We start from the raw sequence: 25,115 nt of genomic DNA, 5'->3' as shown, positions 1-25,115 counted from the left end.
CGCCACACAAACACGGTCAAATATGCTTAAACATGACATTTAAATAAATCATTAAATACATCTGGTTTCTATTTTTAGATGTCTGGTAGGTGTCTGCTGTCTTATCTGTGTGCCACTTAGCATTGCTATTCTCCTCGCCACACACACTTTAAAAAAATAAAATAAAATAAAAATAAAATGATAGGACAGTGCAGGGAGTCTCTTAATCAACTGCGGACATGGTTAGCACTACACTACTCCCTACACTGATTCAATAACCATGTTCCTCTACTCTCCCTTGGCAATATGCCATCATTAATATGCATGGAGTACCAGCAAGGGGAACTGTGTACACGGACAATATAACACTCCACATACGCTCTACACTGTGCCTACACAGATTTTATTAAATCCTGGGGGGTGTCTTTCAGTTTTCAATGCAGATATGACATAGAGTCTGTGCTGAGAAGCTTTCTGTATTGTCTTTAGGGTGAACTAATTACTAGTTTTGAAATTTGAAGGAATGCAATTGTTTTATTATTTCCAACATCTGCCAAAGGTCTAAGGTCTATGTATTTTTACAGGTGGATGCTAAATGCTACCAGCTGCCATTAATAGTTGTTTTGGGCTTGGGAACTAGAAGTCAGATGACAAGAAATTATCACATTCTGCAAGCTAGCCCAGCAGTAATGCTTGAGATATTAATTTGAGAAGTCTCTTAGTGAAACAGAGCATTCTGTATTCTGTCTTGGACTTGATAACAGCTAGAAGAACCATTCACCACATCTGCCTTGCTCTAATGAAGTAAGTTTCTAAGGAACAGTATAATTCTCTTAAGTATAGTCAGGAATATAGTAAAGCTTAGTTTAGATATTTTTCTTTATTTATTTCAGACTGTCCTGCAATGTTGTTTTAAATATTTCCTGTGGTTTTGAACTCTGATGTCACTGTGATACATTTACTATTGTCTTGTTCTTTTATTATTTATTATTAAATATATTGAAACCTTTCATTGTGGCTGATCTGTGTAGAGATATTTAAGTTTTGAGAGTACTTAAATATTTATTTGGTGACACTGTGCTGGCCACTCTTAATAGCATTGCCATTGGTCAAACTACCATTTGTGTAAATATTAATATTACACAGTAAGATCGGACACCCTTTGTTAAGGGCCTTAAAGTAGCTGACAAGGAGTGACTGATGGCAGCAATAACTGCCTTATAGTATGGGCAGAAGGGGGCATAGCTAGTAAGCCTGTGCCAGCCTTCCTCAGGTGTGTGTATGTGTAGATCAAACCTCAAAGTGTGTGTGTGTGTGTGTGTGTGTGTGTGTGTGTGTGTGTGTGTGTGTGTGTGTGTGTGTGTGTGTGTGTGTGTGTGTGTGTGTGTGTCAGCTACTTGGTCAGGGACAGAAAGCACTGGTTGGACAGAGAGGGTGCTGGAGGTCATGGCTTGGTCACTCAGCTGAGATCTCAACTCTACAGAGTTGAGATCTCACTCAGCTGAGATCTCAACTCTGTAGCTGTGCCAGTGGGGAGTCTTACTGGGGATCTGGAGGAAGAGTGATAAACCAGCCCTGGACTGACTGTGGTCTCTGTGTGTCCTTAAGGGAAATTACACTTGATGCAGACAGCTGCATCTGGAAATACTGTGGAGTACTTTTTATCATCCCAGTGTGCGTCCCCCACTGGTGCCAGTGGTGAGGATTGAGGTTCATTGATTACTGGTCCAGTGGTGGGTCATCACACAAACAAAGATAGCTTGTTTGGTATTTTATACAGTTGTATCAAATTGAACATGCATATTTCAACTGTAAAAGCAAGTATGCATGCATTGGTCTGCAGCACAAACCAAGAGTACAATATTAAACTTTATTCAGAGGTGGTGGTTCAAATACCACACATCCCAACTATACAATGACTGTTAATTCTTTATTTGTGTGTAACTTAAAATATTAAAGCAAAAGCTCTATAGCAGTGGCACACATGCCCTGCTGCAAACTTTAATCTAGATAATTGGAACACGCATATGTGTAATATATGCACATATAAAGGAGTACTTGTTGCAAACTGTAGTATAGTGTGCACCTGTTAGGAGCTGCTAGTCTTAAAAGTATAAGTTATCTGTTAGGGGGTGGTAGTCTTAAGAGTAAAGGTTAAAATAATAGAGTCAAATGATTGTATTATTGCATTGTATGTCACATATGACGGTACTCATTGTTTTCTCTCACCCCAACCCTTATCTCTTTTTTCTTTTTTTCCTTTTTGTTGTTTTATTTTATGTGTCATCAAAAGGTGTCCATGTCATCCATGTTTACCACATCAAGAAATGCTCCACAGCCCAGTGGGGTAGACTTGCCCCACAAGATCCACCTGCCCCCACTCCACTATCCCCAGCACTGTTGCCCAGAACATTTGTCAGCCAACTTGGTAGCATCACCTCTGCTGCACCTGCACTTCCTGCCCACTAAGGTAGTTCTGCCCTAGAGGATAGGCCAGTGGTTCCCTCTGGGAGCAGTGGTAGGGGTGGTGAGTTCATCCCCCACGCTGAACTGCCAGGGATGTTGCATAGGGTTGTGCACTACACAGTTGGTGCATACCTACACTGGATGGAGAGGCTGTTCTCCCTCAGTTTACATAGGACCAGTAGGAGGAGGAGACATTGAGCTCTCCAGCCAGTGGTGGAGTGAGGTGACAGTGTTGGCACATCCTGTGGGTGAGGACTTGATTCTCACTGTCAACCAGCTTGACGTCCTTGAATTCTGGATGTCCCCACTTTCACCTCATCCATGGTGTCCACCAATCTCTTGTCTCCATCATGATCCCTGTGTCTTGTCTTGTTTGTTTTGTCTGTCTGCAATTGCTTCCTCACCTACCCAACATACCAGACCTAGACACACCTACAATCCTTCCCCAACATTCTTATCTATTTAAAAAAAAAATGGGCACCTGTCCCACAAAACAAATTGTCCCTTACATTGCTCTCTATTTCTCACACATGTTTTCTTGACACACTTAATTTGGTCCATTTGGCTATACAAAGTGATTGTGTTGCGGTCATTCTCTACTCTGTAGGTGGCAGTCCAAATTCAGCTAATATTCTGCATATATTATCAGGTTTTACTGTTGAAGAAATGGATATCTATAGGTCTTTCCTACCTCCCTCCTATACATTCCTGTATTGCTTTCCATTTGTTCTTAGCCCTGATTGCCACCCATTTCACCACTGTCCTATCTTCCCCATTTCTTTTCTTTAATGCAGTATTATGCAATGGTGTGCATCACTCACCAAGGCACAGCAATGGTAATACAAAAATATTTAAAAGTGTTTGATTCAGTTGTATTTTATCCCAGTATCATGTAACCCCAAAAAGGAATGTATTACTGTATTAACTGCAATAACCTGTGCCACCACAAAGTCAATTAAGTAACAGGTGTATACCAGAGACTCAGTGCTGTCAGACTTTAGCATCCCCATTTCACCACTATCCTATCTTACCCATTTCTTTTCTTTAATGCATTACTGCATGGTGTGCCAACAGTAAAGCAAAAGTAGTTAAAATTATTACAGCTGAATTCAAACCCAGTACCATCTGGCTCCAGAAAGGAATGTATCACTGCATTAACACCTGCTGCCATAGAGTCAGTTAAGTAGCAGTTGTATTCCACAGACACAATACTAACTGTCAGAGTTTAGCAATGCCGCCACTGGAAGAGTCACGTGGCATTCCCTTATGTTCTACAAATTCTTAAGGTCTCCCTTTTGCTCGTTGTGCAACACCTTGCAAACAAGATAAGCATAGCCAAACCTTCCATTATTTATTCCTCCTTGCCCGTGACTGCGCTAAGCTTTGCATTGTGGCCAAAAATAATCAAAAAATGATAAAAAACTGCCAGAGAAAACATAATTTGCACACAAATAAAGAGGAAGTTGGATGTTATTGAAGCAGAATCTGTGAATTGTGCGCTGCTTACTGGCATTTCCAACCTTGACAGACATACATGTAACAATTTGTAAGTCTAACCTAACACAGCCACCTGATGTAAGCATTCACAGTTGCCATCCATTAACCACAAACACTGAGAGAATGCCTGCACTATGTTTGCATCCCTACATCACTCCAGTTTTTGGGATTCAGCAATTCTAATGAGTTCAGACTTCATTTGCATCTTCACCATACTGACAACTCTGAATCTACACTAGAAGGCAACCGTGTAGCTAGGGAAATCGAAGGGGAGCCAAATTGTTTATGTGTTGAATACAGAGGAGTACTCATTTTAAGAAAATATGCCTGCATTTTATTAGCTACATACTGCATATGCTGACATGTAACTATGATTACTCTGTTTATTGGTTTTTAGAATTATTTTGATTGGCATACACATTTACACTTCTGTCTGCATTACTTACAAGTGTACTATTCATTTGGGGGTGGGGGAGCAAAGTTGCATTCGTGTTATTTAACAAAAAGGATTTTATGTTGCTATCTTTGCTCTCCTTTTTTGCATCAAGCCTACTGTCATATGTTAAGGTCAGTTCTGTACAAATCCCACACATTTTATTCTTTATTCTGTCTGTGTAGACTCCTTTCTGTGGCTGTATTCCAAAAGTTTTGGAATTCATGGGGAACACTTGCATGGAGTCTACAGAGTTGCTTTATAGCTTGTTGAATAGCCTCAATGCGTTGCTTTGGTTGATTAGCATGCAATTCAGCTGTTTATGCAGTAATTAGCATGCAGCGGTGCTTACCTTGTTTGAGAGGGGGTGAGCGCTGCTACATGGTGTTTACTGAATTTAAAAGTTTACATGCCCGTGTAGGCTTTATTGAATCCCACTGTTTCTCAAAGAATCTGGGGGGGGGGTGCTACTTCTCAACAAACTGACATTATAAATTTACTTAATTTATTTGTTAATCTGTTAAAACTGAGATGACAAGAATCAATAAAAAAAGACTGATAATAACACCATTATATCATTCATTCTGAGAGATACCACAGTACATCTTCTGTCAAGTTATGGATTAGTTAGGCACAAAATAATTGCATAGCAAGCCACTAAAACGATTATGATTTACATTGCTGTCTCACTGCAGATCTTTAAGCTCAGGCATGGTATCCTTCAGAAGAAACAAATAAATGTAGGCAAAGAGAACACTTTCAGTACTTCACATCCCACATTGGTTTAAGGTATCTGTGTGTTTTAAAAACTGCTCTGAACAGCAAAATTAACTACTCACATTTGTCAGTTTCCCATTTTATGTGCAAGTTATCAGTACCACTGCATTCAGATTTTCTTCTATTGAGACTAATTACACTACACTATAATCTATGTTCTTTAAATATTACTTTAAATGTTAAAAATGTTATCAGGTGTAAACTATTTTCAATGTTTACCTATCTTATGAATTTCAGGCACTCTGCATAATTGTATGACATCAGAAAGGTCAGCTCTTAACTTTTTTTGCAACATGTCTAAGTGTCCCAAGGGGTTCAGTTCTAAGTTCTTCTTGCAGATGGTTTAGACTGTATGGAATGCCTTACTAAAATCTAGGTACAGCACATCCGGAAGATTATCATTAGCTGTCTTGTATGGATTTTTGTCAGGATATCTTCTATGGTAAGTTAGCCTGGCCTTCCTGCATTAGAATGGATTTTTAAGTTGTGTTCCAGTTTACTCACACATACTAAAGATATGCTATAGGTAAATTGGCAATCCTCCAAAATCCCCATAAGTGTGCATGGCATATATGAGTGATAGTATGCTTGTATGTGAGCGTGCTTGTCTGTGTGTATATGTGTGTGTGTGTGTGTGTGTGTGTGTGTGTGTGTGTGTGTGTGTGTGTGTGTGTGTGTGTGTGTGTGTGAGTGCATCTTTATACCCATTGAGTGTTGGGATTATTTCCCACTCCCCACAACCATTAATTACACAAAGCATGTATTAAAAATTAATTCAGTCAGTGCAAATGATCTGAAACTTCCTGCCTTTGCCTTCTTGCCACTCTGTGATATGTAGTTAGATATGGTCATTGTGCACCCCATTAGAATGTATAAAGGTGGGTGATAGATGTCAGCAATGTAAACGTCTTCCTAGCCCATGTCATGCTATAATGACATCACATTTAGAATACTGCATCCTTTTTTGAAGACTATATCACAAAGAGGACAGGTGAATGATGGTTTCCATTTTAAAAAGGAATACTATAATGGTGAAAGTTGTGGGAGCTCCAAAATGGAAGTAGTGCTTTGTTTATGCTTGGTGTAAGAGGGGGCAGGGTTGATATGGATAGAGTCCTGGAAAAGGTTTGAGTTATAAAACTAAAGATGATGGACAAATCGAAAGAAGAAGGCAAGCAGACTGTTAGATAAAATACTTGTTTGAGAAAAATGTGATTAAATATTTCACGGTGTGTGGGAGTAAGAACCCTAGAATCCTTTAATGGAATGTGTGATAGTGTCAGAAAAGGTGGTGAGCTAGAAGGTAACACTGATCTGAGTCCAACAAAGTCTCAACAAGAGGTCTGAATATATGTGCTTGCTGACCACAATGGTTGGGTGAGGAAGACAGAGGAGCAAGTCTATTTAATTCAGAGAGCAGGAGATTATGGGAAGGAGGGGAAGGTTACTGGAAAGGGTAGAGAAGAAGAAGGGATTGCTGACGCTATTTGCAATATATGGAGAGCATAAAGCCTAATAAAAATTTTCAAAATAATGAGAAAGATGGACACAGAAATGGACAGCACAGGACCAGTACAGAAATCTAAACAAAAAATATGTAAAGGAATATAGACAAGTAAGACATTACCCTTTGGTAGAAAGAGATCATGTAAAGGGGGTAGATAGTGATGACATTTAGGAAGACTAAGATGGTGATGCAAGATAGGGCAGAAAAAAAAGCAGAACTGCCAGATGATTAAGATGTCAAGAAAGAGCAGAGGAGAAGAACAAGAAACACAGATACACCCATTTAGGTTGTAAGTCGGTTAAATATTAATTTCTTTCAAGGCCATAGAAGAAATAAAAGGTAATCAAGAAGTGTAAATAACTGTAGTAGATTTTACTGTGACAAGGAAGGAATGGCCACATAGAATGCAGAACAGAAAGGAATATAATGTATATAGGCAGAGAAAACTAAAGAGCTAGATGTCTAGGGTAAGAGAAAGAAGAGTATAGGAGAGATACAGGGATATAAAACAATGTATTCATAACAGGGATATAAAACAATGTATTCATAACAGGGATATAAAACAATGTATTCATAAGAGGGATATAAAACAATGTATTCATAAGAGGGATATAAAACAATGTATTCATAACAGGGATATAAAACAATGTATTTATAACAGGGATATAAAACAATGTATTCATAACAAAAACAAGAGGCGAGCATGCTAGAAGACTGACTGCTATAAAAATTAGTAAAATTAACAGATAGAAGGAGTAGAAATATGTGAAAAACTCATACAGAACTACTTTGGTAGGCAAAGTGTCTCAATGGGTAATATTGTCACCTCATAGCAAGAGATTTTGTGGTCTGCTTTGGATCTTGGATGGTGTGCCACCTTTACAGAGTCAGCCTGCCCTCCTCGTGTACAAATGGGTTTTCTCTAGGTGCTGCAGTTTCCTCCCACATTATTATGACATGTATTAGGTATACTGGGGACTTTAAACTATCTAGAGGTTTGAATGCATGTGTGTGTGATATGGATAAAAGACCTGACAACCAACTTCCATCCATCCGCTTTTGCCTTGAAACTTCATTGATAGTGATGGCTGTCCATAAGGTCACTCTTGGAGTCAGCTACAATGCATAAGGAAGCAAGCAGGTGATGTCCCATTTTTGGTTAGTACTTTCTAGAGATGGCAAAGAAGTAGAAAAGAGCTGGAAAGTAGATGACAGCAAGGTAAGAACACAGGAAAGGAATCATAGATGAAGGGCATAGTTAGACAATTATATGGTAATCGGTAGAACAAAGAAATTCTGGGAGTTATGTGGTAAGATAGGATTAATGATGTATTGATGGGGAAATTAATAAGGGAAGCATTGCACATAAAAACAAAGTTCAAAAATAAATGCTAGCACAGGCAATGCAAAAATTGCAGCAAGAATGATTTATAAATCACCGCAAGGGGATGAGACAAGTGGGAGGAGCAAAGGTGAAAATGCTAGTTAAAGGTGACAGAGACAAAGGAAATAGAAACAGAGATGCTATAAAGAAAGACTTTTTTGTTGTGGGCAGTGTGGCAGTATGGGGAAGTATATGTCATGGAAAGAAAGAAAGAAAAAAGGGCAACGTGATACATCAGGTGAGGTGGGGAAAAAGAAAGGTTATACATAACAATTTGGATAGAAAATAAATGGTGACTCTCGTCAGACACAGAAGTCCACAAATGAAGAAATGGCGATGTTTGAAAGAAGTAAAATATGGAAGTGAGAGGAAACTACAAAGGATGTATTGGAAAATGGAAAGGGCACTGACAGAAGAGGAAGTAGAAGTGGTGATTGAAGAGCTTTACATGGTGAAGTTGTGAGAACAGATGGAATACCCATTATAAACTGGTAAAGAATGAATAAAAGAAGAGCTAACAAAGGCTAAGCTAAGGCAATCTTATGAAAGTGAGTAAAGGAAACACATATGCAATGTGACATAGTGGATAAGAACTGTAAAAGGCCAAGGAAGGATGGGAAAAAGGGAATATGGAAGGTCAATGATGACTGTGAGTTTGAGCGGGATAATATTGTATAAATTACTAGTACAGAGTGTAAGAATAATTCCATTTAGATGAACTAGGTTTGGGGCAATCTGGGCAGGTGAAAGACAGTGTGTGAGGGTGAGCCAAGCCCAAGAAGACAAAGAAAAGAAGGGAGGAGAAGTAAAGATGCAAACTCAAAATGAAAAAAAAAAAAAATGGAAACAGGAGCATTAAGAAAAGTAATCTTTAAGGACATTATGGAGTGAGGTACTGTTACATTTATTGCTTTATTAAACACTAGCAGGCAAAATGAAGAGGTGTATGAGTGGAAAGGAACAGAGTAAAAAGGAATAATTGTGATGTTCTACACAACAGGAAAGCTAGGAAAACTTTGGGATTAACAAATTAGAGTAATTTGTGGATGGTTTCACATTCACGTAGGTTTTATAATGAAGGAAAACAGAATGAGGGAATTTGCTAGAGATTTGGAAGTGGGAATTTTGGAATGGTTCTTATGTTTTGGAGATGCAAGTTGACAGGACAGATATTGGAAAGGGTGGTAATGTAATGTGGTTAGAGATGGTGTGAGACATCAAGAAGTAGATAATCGGATTAGAGTTCCCCTGACATAATCTAGTGATATTAATATATTTTTTTTTTGTGACATCATTAAAAGGAACTAGCATATACTACAGGCATCTGATGGACTTAGGGAGATTGTTAATAACAGATCTTATTTCTTTTAAGAAAAATGTGTGACTTAAGAGACAATTATGTTATAGACCCCATGAGTTTAGACCAATGTTAGATTCACAGAGACATGGAACGTACCCCTGCAGAGATTGGTCTGCATGTGGTTATATCCATGCAGGTTTTAACTATATGCATCCAGGCTATAGAATGTAAGTTCTATGCAGACTATAAGACCAAAATGTAATCTATTTTAGTTATTGTCAAGGATGCAATGCTTTTTATATTGGGAAAATTAATCACTCTTTTAAGGAGCAAATATTGGAACATGTTAGGGACATCAGAAATGAGAAAGAGTGTAGTGCTTTAGCCTGACATGTTAAAACTAAAGGCCCACAACATACATTTAAGTTTTTTGTATTAGAAGTTTTGAGAGATAACATTAGGGGTGGAGATTTAAAGAATACAATGGAGATGGCAGAATCAAAATGGATAGTGTATTTTAAAGCAGAGAAGCCACCAGGGATTAATGATGCTGTGACATTAAAACCTGTCTTATGGGCTCGTACTTTACCACACTAATGTTATGTTAATTTTTATAAGTTTGTTATGGATTATGAGTTTTTTTTACTTTTTATATATTTTTCAATGCATATGGTTTTGTATTTCCTAAGTTTTATATGTATGTTGGCATTGTGAATGTTTGTCACTGGATGCTGTGAACCGCTTCAAGCTGAAAGGCTGACTAATTGCTTAAATTGCTGATTGAATTTGAATGTGATAGTTTGAAGAAGTGATAGTTTAATCGTGAAAACACTTACTCTGTTTTGTTCTTTTTTATAATAAAAGTCTCGTTCCCTGGCTGTGTGGTTCGGTGACTTGATATTTTATTTTGTTTAATTATTCTGTACTCAGGACCGGACATTTGTCCAGTGCCTAGCCTTGCCTTGATTATTTTATTTTTAAGAACAGCGCAGACATTTATTATGGGAATAACTGTTCTGGTATATTGGCAGGCTAGAAGTGCAATAACTGTTCTGGTATACTGGCAGGCTAGAAGAGCATTAATACCCGTGCCTGAAATATCATATGTATGTTCAGGTTTCACAGAGATGTGTTGCATGCATAAGCAATGCTTGTGTTGTTTATTGGGGAGACACTATAGTGTAAAGGAGGCATGAATATACAAAGGGTGACAATTTACACTGCTCAACAACTAGCTGTCCTCTAATGCTGAAAGTGATGCAAGGCTAAGCAGCCATAAGCCAAACAAAGCAGAGTAGATCAAGCTGTAAGCTGAGGAGCAAAGCAGCAGACATATGTAAGCTAGTGCAAGTCTCACAATGCTGGATGATAGCAGGTAGTGCAGGGCAGCATATATCGGAGCGGGTTAACAGCCTCATAGTACTAGGAGGTGGCACAGTTAATGGTTCCATGGAAGGGTAGAGGATGGTATAAGAGAGAAGGAAATGAATGAATATAACAAAAAAAAAAATCTTGCTTTTTTCCAACTTTTCTGAGATTTAAAAAAGTTCAGTTACAGGCTTGCTGTTCTTGAACTGCTTGTAAGTTTCTGTGAGGCCATTTTTTGCTTGGGCTAAAGGGAAGTCTCTCTGTTGATCAGTGGCAGTGAAAAACATTGAGCAGCCTGCCTGCCCCTGTGGGAGTGGTTACTGACTTGAAACTGTAGTTTTATTGGCCATTTTGGGTCAATTCCAAAACTCCTTCATCTTCCTCTCTTAAAACCCTCTTTTGCGCGGCTTTGCGCGTTTTTGAGCATAGCGCAACAGCGGGCAGCGCCGCCTAATTGGGTTTAAACTATTCCTGGCTCCACAAAGTCCGCTCTTCACTTTTTCCCTTAGAACTGCTCTATCTCTCAATTTAAACACCATATTCTCATTCTAAGGCCCTTCCCTGGTCCAATTAAGTAATCCTACAAGTTAGCACTATTAAACCATAACTACTACTTACTCTTATATTCTCTACGATTACCCTGTCCTCTATTGGTGCGTCTTAAATTCAGTTTCCCTATATTACGCTAGCATGTCCAAAGGTCAGTCAATGGTTTCCTCTCCAGTCCAGCTGGTGAATCTGGGAATTTTGAGGCAATGTTACAACTGTCTCATGTACACAGACAACCCTCTCCTCCTCCAAACAGGTTCAAATATATGTGAGAGATGCAACTATTTAGCCAAACTGGAGGCTGAGCTCTCTCATCTCAAAACTGGTGTAACCAGTCAGGAGGAGAAGGTAACCTCACACAACACAATTCCAGTATCACATAGTTCCACCACATCAGCGAACCAAACACATAAATACACAAAAACATACTCAGAGGCTCTAAATAAGAATCTACCTAAGCAACAGAGACCTCCAAAGCAGACATCCAAGCAAACGCTACCTCAAAACAAAACACGCACAACACATAACCCACAAAGTCAGTGTGCCAAGCAGCCACAGCCCTTAAGGCTGAATAACACACCTGATACTCTTGTAATAGGTGACTCTATTGTCAGACACACTGACATCCCGCTCACCAGGCTGAATAAAGAGAAGGTCACGGTGAGCTGCCTGTCGGGTGCTAGGATCCACCACATAACGCAAGCACTCAGGTCACTCCAAAGCAAATACAAATATGACTCAGTCATTGTACATGCTGGTGTGAATGACCTGAGACGTACCTCCCTGGACTACATGAAAAGAGACATAGAGGAGCTCTCTGATCATGTAGCCCAGGCTGGTATGACCCTGACCTTGAGCAGCATCTTACCCTCACCTAGAATGATGCCACAGTACAAAGACAAAATGATCGATTTTAACAATTGTCTAAAATGTTGGTGTCATTCAAAGGGGATCCAGTGTCTGTCAGCCTGGGATGACATGCTCGACAAGTCACGTTGCTTCGCTAGGGACGGCTTGCACCTGTCACCACTGGACTTTCAGATATTGGCAAAGGCTATTGCTACCCCCATAGTGCCTTTTTTAGGCAAAGCTCAAAAGTCAAACCCACCCCCATAGACAGCACAAGGAGCAAGAAACTAAGGGTAATGCTGCTAAACGCCAGAAGTCTTAACCTCAAGATGCACGCACTCGAAGCTCTCCTCAGTATGGAGAACATTGATATCTGTGCAGTGACAGAAACCTGGTTGTGTGTGTGTGTGTGTGTGTGTATTTATATGTATATATACATATATATATATATATATATATACACACACACACACACACACACACACACACATACACACACACACACACACACACAGTATATATATATATATATATATATATATATATATATATAGGTTCATAGGTAGGTACTAGGCTATTGGCCCTACGGCCTATATAAGCCTAGCCAAAGGTACCCTGGCTTTCGCTACCCAAGAAAATTATCTTCCTGTGCCACTGTCGAGCAGAGCCACAGAAGTGATCCCGTGGTGAATTTCCTACCTCCCATACAATCATCAAGATTTTTCTTGAACAGTGCTAATGAGGAGCTTTGTTTGATATAGATAGGTAGTTTATTCCAGAGTATGGGAAGTCTCTGGGACAGGAATCTATCCCTCCAGCATGTTGTGTTTATTGTGGTGACGAGGTTTAGGTCCCTAGAGCGCGTAGCTCATAGGGATTGGGATTTCTTTAAGTGGAGCATGTCTAAAAGCTCTGCGTTTGACATAGCTTTGTGTGTTAGGCAGAGATCGCCTCTGAGTAGGTGATATGCAACGGAGTAAAGCTGCAGTTGTTTGAGATGGTCTGCATAGGGCATCTCTTTGAGGCCGGTAATCCTCTTTGTGAGGTATTTCTGTGGCCTTTCCAGTTGTTGTAGATGTCTTGTGAGGTACATACCAAAAGGGGCATTGTACTCTATAATGGGTCTAATGCGTGACGAGTAGAGGGGAACAATGACCTCTTTTTTCCTGGATGAGAAACCTTTTGTGATGAGGTGTGCCACATAGAAGGATTTCCTGACTACTGTGGCGATGTGATTATCAAAGGAGAGACTACTGTCCACCTGTGTCCCAAGGTCTCTTATCACACTTCCGGTGTTAAGTAGACTACCACCTATGTGGTAGTTCATGGGTACTGAGTTTTTACCAAAAGGAATGACAATGCACTTTTTGGCATTGAGCTTGAGGCCATGGCTTTGACACCAGGCATCTGTCTCAGCAAGGCCCTTTTGTAGGATGTCCACATCTTTTGGAGTTTTGATTATGGCTCCTAGTTTGCAATCATCTGCAAACTTCATTAGCCAAAGACCTTCTGTGTTGGCCTGTACTTCAGAGAAGTAGATACCAAACAGGAGAGTACCCAAGACTGAACCCTGTGGTACTCTACTTGTCACCGGTCTGAAGCTGGATTTGGAGTCTGCTACTTTCACAGTGTGGGTTCTGTCAGTGATCCAGTTGGAAACCCATCTTGTGACATAGGGATTTATACCTAGTTTAGTGAGTTTATCTATAATTCCAGAGTGGGGGATGGAATTACTATCAAAATTTCGAACCGTACTGGGGTTGGCAATCCAGTCCATTGCACATCTTCTAGAGGCTTGCTTAGAGCATCTAGGTCCATCCAAACCTTCCTTCTTCCTTCCTTGTTGATATTTCAAAGAGACATATTATGCACTCGTCATATCTGAATGGCTTACTAATGGCCATTTACTTTTCTCTCCTTCTAAGGATGTCTTGCTTTCCAACTTGGCCCTTCTCTCACTAGTCACTGATATAGATATCACAAAGCTAGGAGCTTCTAAAGTTTGACTTTTTGGAATCCTCATCTCCATCAGCTACATTTTTTTACTAACCACTAGTTAACAGTTCCTCTCATGTTTTCCATATAAAATGTAACAGCCTATTCCAGAAATTTTCACCAGAGGATTGCCCCATGCCATATCACTTTAAGCTTTGCTGGACATATCAAATGTCCTATTTCTATGCATATTTTAGACAGTAGAAATGGCCTGGGCACAATATTAATATATTAAATAGAAACAGTCTTCATCAACCTGCACTTTCCTGCCCATCATCATTATTTCACCTTTCTGCACGGCTTCGTGTCTCATGCTCATAGAACTGTAACACTACAATTAGGTGTTTAGGTTTAATGTTGGATGGAGCCATTTTGCTAGCAACTATTTGTTTTAACCAGTCCTCAGCAAAATGGACTGGATCAGGGCCTCTGCTCTCTTTTTAAACCAATTATATGGATGTTTTCCCTCCTCACACATTTTTTTAATCTGTCTTGTAGCATCGCAAATATGCACTTTAATTTACTTAGATCACTGTCTTTTAAATTTATGGTTCACTGTCCAGCTGAGCTTAAACTAGATTTAACTTCTTCTGCTTTCTCAAAAATAAAGAGATATGTCCTGTCACAGTAATCATGCTTCTACTGTGAATCCTTCAGGTTTGTCCAATATTGTCTCCAAGTTATCATCCATGCTATGTAGAGGTGTAGCTTATCACAAACAATAATGTAACCAAATTCCTGTGCTGTTCAAAACACTTAATATTTACAATAGGAGCACAGGAACATAAAAGGCAAGTGATCACAAAGACCATACTTAAATGTTCTTGCCATCCTTTTCAAGCCCTTAATAGCGCTCATCATCTAAATTCCATAAAATCTGCCTTCATCTTTTTAATATCATGAAAATAGCAAGTGTCAGAGATAAAGCTTAAGGATCTGGGCACAGGGATGTTTGGGCTCTGCAACACACCAGATACTACTTAATTTTAGACTACTTTTCTTAGGTAAACAAATGTGCTGGTGATTGTAAAGTAGGTAATGTTATTTTTACTTTATTTTTGCATTTGTTAACCAGGTAACTGAACAGGCCAATGAATGGCTTTCAACCATGAACTCATCATTCTCTTTCGGCTTTTCCCGTTAGGGGTTGCCACAGCGGATCATCTCTTTCCATTTCTTCCTATCCTCTGCATCTTGCTCTGTCACACCAACCACCTGCATGTCCTCTCTCACCACGTCCATAAACCTTATCTTAGGCCTTCCTCTATTCCTCTTACCTGGCAGCTCCATCCTTAGCATCTTTTTCCCAATATACCCATCATCCCTCCTCAGCACATGTCCAAACCAACGCAATCTCGTCTCTCTTGCTTTGTCTCCAAACTGTCCAACATGAGCTGACCCTCTAATATACCGATTCCTAATCCTATCCATCCTAGTCACACCGATTGCAAATCTTAACATCTTTAACTCTGCCACATCCAGCTCTGACTCCTGCCTTTTGTCAATGCCACTGTCTCCAACCCATATAACATAGCTGGTCTCACTACACTCTTGTAGACCTTCCCTTTCACTCTTACGGATACCCGTCTGTCACAAATCACTCCTGACACTCTTCTCCACCCATTCCACCCTGCCTGTACTCTCTTCTTCACCTCTCTTCCACATTCACCATTACTCTGAACTGTTGATCCCAAGTACTTAAACTCGTCCACCTTTACCAACTCTACTCCCTGCATCCTCACCATTCCTCTACCCTCCCTCTCATTTACACACATATATTCTGTCTTAGCCCTGCTGACCCTCATTCCTCTGCTCTCTAGAGCATATCTCCACCTCTCCAGAGTCTCCTCAACCTGATTCCTACTCTCACTACAGATCACAATGTCATCTGCAAACATAATAGTCCACGGGCCTCCTGTCTGATCTCATCTGTCAACCTGTCCATCACCACTGCAAATAAGAAAGGACTCAGAGCTGATCCTTGATGTAATCCCACCTCCACCTTAAACGGATCTGTCACTCCCACTGCAGTCCTCACCACTGTCACACTACCCTCGTACATATCCTGTACCACTCTTACGTACTTCTCTGCCACTCCCGACTTCCTCATACAATACCACAACTCTTCTCTAGGCACCCTGTCATATGCTTTCTCCAAGTCTACAAAGACACAATGCAACTCCTTCTGACCTTCTCTGTATTTCTCCATCAACAGTCTCAGAGCAAACATTGCATCTGTAGTGCTCTTTCCTGGCATGAAACCATACTGCTGATCACTAATCATCACCTCCCTTCTTAACCTTGCTTCCACTACTCTTTCCCATAACTTCAAGCTGTGACTAATCAGTTTTATCCCTCTGTAGTTACTGCAGCTCTGCACATCACCCTTATTCTTAAAGATAGGTACCAAAACACTTTTTCTCCACTCCTCAGGCATCCTCTGACTTTCCAAAATTTCATTAAACAATCTAGTTAGAAATTCCACTGCCATTTCTCCTAAGCACCTCCATGCTTCCATTGGTATGTCATCTGGGCCAACAGCCTTTCCATTCTTCATCCTCTTCATAGCTGCCCTTACTTCCTCCTTGCTAATCTGTTTCACTTCCTGATTCACTATCCCCACATCATCCAACCTTCTCTCTCTCTCATTCTCTTCATTCATCAGCCCCTCAAAATACTCTTTCCATCTACTCAACACACTCTCCTCTCTTGTGAGTACCTTTCCCTCACTATCCTTTATCACCCTTACATGCTGCACATCTTTCCCAGCTCTGTCCCTCTGTCTAGCTAATCAGTACAGGTCCTTTTCTCCCTCTTTAGTGTCCAATCTCTCGTACAACTCTCCATATGCCCTATCCTTAGCTTTCGCCACCTCTCTCTTTGCCATGCGCCTCATCTCCTTATACTCATGTCTACTTTCTTCATCTCTTTGACAATCCCACTTCTTCTTCGCCAGCCTCTTCCTCTGTATACTCTCCTGTACTTCCGCATTCCACCACCAGGTCTCCTTGTCCTCCTTCCTCTGTCCAGATGTCACACCAAGCACCTTTCTAGCAGTCACCCTTACTAGTTCTGCTGTAGTTACCCAGCTATTCGGTAACTCTCCACTGCCTCCCAGTGCCTGTCTTAACTCTTCCCTAAACTCCACTTCACAATCACCCTTTTTTAACTTCCACCATTTAATCCTTGGCACAGCTTTCACATTCCTCCTCCTCTTCTTGATCACCAACGTCATTCTACATACCACCAATCTATGCTGCTTAACTACACTTTCCCCTGCCACCACTTTACAGTCTCCAATCTCCTTAAGACTGGCCCTCCTACATAGTATATAATCAACTTGTGAGCATCTTCCTCCACCATGAACTAATAAATTTAAATGTAGAAAATATATATGAAGCGAAACAAACCAAGCCTCGATACTGATATCAACGCATAAAAAGTATTTTATTGTACAAAGATAAGCGCTTTCGCATCCAAGCTTCTCCAGATCAAACAATAACTAAGACCATCTATTCTTAATTATATACTGAATCAATTATTACAAAAAACAGTCACAAGAATCACTTAATTAGGTTCTTAAAGTGATATAATAACACATAATAGGCTAAAAATTATTTATGTATTTAAAACCTGTGAGCTTAAGGTCTCATAAACATGCCTTATAACATATATAAAATCTAAATTATATAAATATATAAAATATATATTTAAAATAAAATAAATATATGAAGCATAAAATAATATTTTAAAGATACAATTTCATGATGGAATACTCACTTCCTGTGAAGTTACAAGCTTCTACATGTTCGTGTCTGACTTCAAATAAATATAAACATATAAATTGATACGTAAAAAATATATAATATTTATCAAAAAAACAACCAAGATGAATAATAAATATATATATATATATATATACATATATATATATATATATATATATATATATATATATATATATACATATATATATATATATAACATGTTAAAAAACATACACAAATCATTTTATTTGTCTGCGTTTATTTAATAGGGGTTTAATACTAGCTCGTTCGTTGAGCCCCTTGCCCTTATCTGCCCTAAGTAAAATTATCCAATTATCCAGATAGGGGCAAGGGGCTCAACGAATGAGCTAGTATTAAACCCCTATTAAATAAGCGCAGACAAATAAAATGATTTGTGTATGTTTTTTAACATGTCATATATATATATATATATATATATATATGTATATATATATATATATATATATATATATATATATATATATATATATATATATATATATATATATATATATTTATTATTCATCTTGGTTGTTTTTTTGATAAATATATATTTTTTACGTATCAGTTTGTATGTTTATATTTATTTGAAGTCAGACACGAACATGTAGAAGCTTGTAACCTCACAGGAAGTGAGTATTCCATCATGAAATTGTATCTTTAAAATATTATTTTATGCTTCATATATTTATTTTATTTTAAATATATATTTTAAATATATATATAATTTAGATTTTATATATGTTATAAGGCATGTTTATGAGACCTTAAGCTCACAGGTTTTAAATACATAAATAATTTTTAGCCTATTATGTGTTATTATATCACTTTAAGAACCTAATTAAGTGATTCTTGTGATTGGTTTTTGTAATAATTGATTCAGTATATAATTAAGAATAGATAGTCTTAGTTATTGTTTGATCTGAAGAAGCTTGGATGTGAAAGCGTTTATCTTTGTACAATAAAAGACTTTTTATGCGTTGATATCAGTATCGAGGCTTGGTTTGTTCTGCTTCATATATATTTTCTACATTTATGACTTTTTGTTCTGTTTGTGGAATGGAACATTTACTAAGTGGTTTAACAGTGTGCTTTGTACTTTCTATTATATTCCTCTTGGCATTTATTGCTGTTTCAACCTTCTTGGCCAAGCCGATGGATTCACCTGTATCTATAGAGTTGGATTATAACCCAGAAAATCCAATAGGTAATTTACAAAAAAGATTTCTTCAACATTTGACTTGCACGAGAAGTGCTTTATGGCAGTTTGACCTTGGCGCCTCAATGGATGACACAGTAGAAGTGACTGAAGACTTAGAACAACTGCAACAGTCAATGGATGACATCGAAAGAGACCTTTTAAAACTTAAAAGACTACAAGCTCAACGCTACCACTTTTAGTACTGTTTAGAGAAAAAGATTGTTCCACGTGGACTAAGAGTATTTAATATGCCAACGCAAGGAACTTATTATCCAGAGTTGCTAACTCGTTGGCAACAGCTTAACCTCGAGGTAAGCGGCAAGTATCTGGCGTTACTTGTCGAATTTTTTGAACCCGAGGAATGTAAATTGATTGATATTATAAAAGAAAAACAGGAACATTTATTTAAAAAGTTCCCATCTAATGTAATGCATTCATTATTTGAAAGTTTATTGGATAGTGTTACAGTATATGAACGAAAACTTCTACAACAAAAAAGGAATAAAATAATACGAGACACTAATGATTTTCGACTGGGTCACGTCTTTATGTGGCCCAGACGAAACCAAACGTTAGATACTTTTAATGAGCAAGAACTTATACCTAATGTTTCACAAAATGTAAAAAAGGTACTTCCACAACGTATGCATTATAATATTGAACAAACAAATTTAACAACTGTGAGCAATATGAATACTAGTTCTGTACATGTAAGAGACAATTAAGTACATCAAACTGTGGGAAATATCCCAGTAATGGTTGATAATGATATTGAAGTTATTGAAATTAGCCAGACCAACAAATCGGATTTGCAGCAAACTAACTTATATCCGATTGTTGAAGTGTTAAAACCTACTGTAACTTTAGGTGCACAGCCAGTAGTTAGACCAAAAACTAAACAGCATACTTTACTTCCAGCAGTTAGTGGAGAAATTTCTTTTCCGTTACCTGTGAGAACAGAGAGGGGAGGGAGAAGAACACGTTCTATGAGTCAGGGATGCCAGAAACGGAAACTTTCTGGGGAATACACCCCGACTCAAACTATCAAGAAAACGTGGGCAAAGGGGAAGAATCATTAGTGCTGAATATTTCTTCTTATATTTTGTCACGTGAGGAAATGAAGATACTTCAAAAGGGATTGAATTTTATTCCAACTACTAAAAGTAAGATGACAGATACTATATTAGATCTTAAAGTCTTTTGTAGAAACATTATGCTTACATATTTATTTGAAAGTGACCAAGAAGAGCGGCGGATAGAAGCAGTGAAAACAGACTTAAAGCGTCTAAGTAATTATATTCCAGTCAATCATCCACTGATTGAAGCATATGTAAAGATCACAGAGGAAGAACTCTTTAAATATTATGTTCAACAGAATAACAACATAAAAAGAAATTCTAGAAATAATCTAACATATAAGGAAAGATTAGCACTAACAAATTTAATGCATAATGATTCCATTACAATACGACCCGCTGATAAAGGGGGCCTCATAGTAGTTATGAATTCAGTATATTATGTTCAAGCTATGAAACTTTTGTTATGTGACAAATTCTATAAATCAATTACAATACAGGAAGTCAATAACATCATAGCACATGTTAAGGACACTTTGATAGATATATATAAAGGTGGCATTATTACTAAAGATACCTTTGACTATTTATTTATAAAAGACCCACTTATTCCGATCATACAAGGGCAACCTAAAGTTCATAAAGACAGTACAAATCCACCTATGCGACTAATAGTTGCAGGAGGTGGATGGGTCACAGTGCACTTATCAGTATATATTGAGAAGCATTTGTGACCTGTTATAAATAAGAACAGTTATGTCCTTAGGGACTCTAAACACTTTTTAATTGATTTATATGATAACTTAAAGATACAAAACAACATAGAAGACATGATATTAGTGACATTTGATATCTAGTCACTATTTACAGTAATTCCGAATGACTTAGGGGTTCAATACATACATAATTATATGACTGTCAATAGTGAACTTTTACCCAAACAAATAGATCTTATCACTTGTTTTATTGAACTAGTCTTAGAGAATAATTTATTCTTATTTGATGATCAGTTATACATCCAATGTGAGGGTGTGGCAATGGGTACCCCCTGTGCCAATTCTTATGCAAATATGTTTTTTGCACAGTGGGAGGAGACCACACTTTTCACTTTGGATGAGTTTAAAACAAACGTTATATTTTATAGACGTTTTGTTGACGACCTCTTCATGTTATGGAGAGGCTCGTATGAGAGTTTAGACATATTTTTTGAGAAGATGAATAGTTTAACAGAATGTTTAAAATTTACAATGAATAGATCAAAAAACAAGATTGAATTTTTGGATCTATTTATAGAAAAGTTAAATGGTGGGTTGATGAATACTGGTATATTCCGAAAATCATGCTATCGTAACTCACTTTTATTTAGATCTAGTATGCATCCCACATACATATTTAAAAACTTGATAAAGGGACAAGGCCTTAGGGCATCTGGATTAAATATGTCAGAGTTAAATTTTAATAAAGAATTGAGTGAATTGCACGACAGATTATGCGTTAGGGGATATACACAAAGAGAAGTTTTGGAAAATTTAAAAGATGTTCCTGAATTACGTAAAAGTAAAGCTGCCCCATACTTTGGACCAAATATAATTGAAAATACTTGTACTGTGAACAGACAAACATCTCTGGTTAAGATACCTATGTTTTTTACATCTGATAATGGTAGCATTTTTGATATATTTAAAAAGAATTGGTCTATTTTGCAGGTAGACCCAAAAATTGAGCAGATAGTAGGATCCAAGCCAAGTTTTCTGTATAAAAATAAAAAGAATTTGAGACGGCTATTGTGCTATGGAAAAGGGCATAAAGTAGAGGAAGAACAACATGGAACACAACCATGTCAGAACTGCAATTTCTGCATGTACATTGAAGAGTCTATTATATTTTATCATCCAGACTTAAGAAAGGAATTTTCTATAAAAGCTCGAGCTACATGTTTAGCTGTTTGTCAGACCTGCAGGTCATTTTATGTGGGAAAAACAAATAGATATTTTAAAGATAGGATTAGAGAGAATATTTACCACATAAAAAAGGGCTTGATGCACAATGCTCTAGCCAAGCATGTAGTTAATGCAGGAAATACACATACTTTTAAATTCCAGGTACTACAAGTTATTCCCACTACCATGCGACAAGGCGATATTAAAAATCATACTGAGTATATAAAAAATAATTGGATAATTTTACTTAGGGCAGATAGGGGCAAGGGGCTCAACGAACAAGCTAGTATTAAACCCCTATTAAATAAGCGCAGACAAATAAAATGATTTGTGTATGTTTTTTAACATGTCATATATATATATATATATATATATATATATATATATATATATATATATATATATATATATATATATTTATTATTCATCTTGGTTGTTTTTTTGATAAATATTATATATTTTTTACGTATCAATTTATATGTTTATATTTATTTGAAGTCAGACACGAACATGCAAAAGCTTGTAACTTCACAGGAAGTGAGTATTCCATCATGAAATTGTATCTTTAAAATATTATTTTATGCTTCATATATTTATTTTATTTTAAATATATATATAATTTAGATTTTATATATGTTATAAGGCATGTTTATGAGACCTTAAGCTCACAGGTTTTAAATACATAAATCATTTTTAGCCTATTATGTGTTATTATATCACTTTAAGAACCTAATTAAGTGATTCTTGTGATTGGTTTTTGTAATAATTGATTCAGTGTATAATTAAGAATAGATGGTCTTAGTTATTGTTTGATCTGAAGAAGCTTGGATGCGAAAGAGCTTATCTTTGTACAATAAAAGACTTTTTATGCGTTGATATCAGTATCGAGGCTTGGTTTGTTCCGCTTCATATATATTTTCTACATTTATGACTTTTTGTTCTGTTTGTGGAACGGAACATTTACTAAGTGGTTTAACAACATGCTTTGTACTTTCTAATAAATTTAAATAATTACTTTAATAAAGGTAGATGACAGTACCTAAGATGGTCTAAAAAAACACACACTCGGCGCAGTAGTAATGATTTCATATTTAATGTTACTCAATTTAGCATCATGAAATTTAGCAGAAAGTACATCTACCATGATGAAGTAATGTACATATCATAAAAATGACACTATAAGTAAAGATCTAGTGACAGAAATAAATAGCAATTTAAATTTTGACCAATGTGCATCTGACAACAAGGTTTATATGGCTGGATAAATCCCAATGAGCCATGAGACATTTTACAGAGCAGTTCTGTTCTAAAGAGAAGATGCCCCAGCTGTTCTACACTTATAAAGCAGAGTTAAATATTATCTGTTGCAGAGTAATTTTTCATAAATCACTAATGTTAGAACATTGCTTCCCCATAGTATTTAGATTCATCTTGCTTATGCTGGTAACTGTATTAACTATTGTCTGGAAATGCTAAGTAGACAATAGGCTACCTAGCATTTCATGCTGTCCTCAAGTCATTTGAATTGCTGTTGCCAAATAAACAGATGGCCTAATGAAAAGAAAAAAACATTGTTCATCTGTGACTTATGAGTGTCATCTGTAGATCCTACATAGACCCTCCGGCTACCCTATTCTGTCCTGAAATACACTGTTGCAGTTAGGATGCCTTTAATTATATGTCAACTAATATAGTAGACAGCTGATTGCAGAAATGTATAAGTCTCATATTATAAATATACATGTTGCATTGTTATGTTTATATAAATGTGTCTTGTCTCCACATTATGTTAAAACAATATACAGGTTTTTGAAGCAATGTGATTCATTTATTATGCTTTTGTTATATTATCTGCCCAGTGACTAGGTTCCACAATAAATTATTGATTAATTAATTGATCAATTATTTGTGTGCTTTTAATAGCTCTTCCATGATAAACATATTTAGTTTGAAAACCATATGTTTAGAATAATAATAGTTGTAATGATACTTATGATAAAGTTACATAACAAAAATACAGCAACATAAGTTTTAAATATAATCAGAAAATATAGCCAGTGTATGCTGCATGAGGCATTTTATACTGAAATGTAGTGTCCCTTTCTTAGTCAAATACAACACACTTCCTTCTCTTCTTTATTTCTCAGGTGTTTAAACTCGTGATCTGCCATGGGACAAACCAAACACAATAATCAAGACAACAAGGGAAGAGTGCAGCATTACGGTTTCAGGAAATTCGTCTGAAGGAAATGAAAAGTCATTTGCACATCACAAGATATTAAGCAAGAATAAACATAGACTCCACAGAGACATTAAAAAACAAAGACTGACAGCATGTTAAATGATTCAAGGGAGACAAAATGCAATGCGGAATCAAAAGATGTGCCTGCCTCAAATCCAGACGTAATATACATTTGGCAAGCAGCAAAGGAAATAATAAAAGCTCCCCTAACTGTATCACTTGTAGTTTGAAATCTCTTAGAATCTTGTTCAAAACTATTTTTTTTTACATATTTTTTTCATTGTGAGCATTTCTCAGGCCATTACAATAATTTGTTAATAGAAAAGGGAGAACTTGTGCTCTGTAGAGAATAAACATGTATTACGTGACAAATTTATGCCAGAGATGGCTTAATCAATTATAAAACAAATCATCGACTGTTTAGCAATTAGCTCTCCCTGTAGGTACATAGAATTGCAGCAGTTATATAATTTACTTTTCCATCTCAGACTTCATCTGCATACTTTGGTACAGTGTGTAAAATATTCTGAAATAAAGCAAAGCAGCTGCAGATGTGGCATCGGTTCATTTTATTGAAACTGCCCTTCAGTTGCAGGGGTAAATAGAACAGGATGAATGTGCGGTATGTAGATGTCACAGTTAGTAAAAGACACTCAGTTTACTGTTTGAACTAATCAAATCATATTGTTATAGCTAACTGTCAACATCTAGTTCAGACAAAATGCAACATTTCATGGCGTCACCAGCTAAAGGTAGTATCCCTT

The sequence above is a fragment of the Protopterus annectens genome, chromosome 2.part2 (genome assembly GCF_019279795.1).
Source record: "Protopterus annectens isolate FY-2018-M chromosome 2.part2, PAN1.0, whole genome shotgun sequence".
Classification (NCBI taxonomy): Eukaryota; Metazoa; Chordata; order Ceratodontiformes; family Protopteridae; genus Protopterus; species Protopterus annectens.
The sequence above is the reverse complement of the archived record's forward strand: the minus strand, read 5'-3'. Positions refer to the sequence as shown.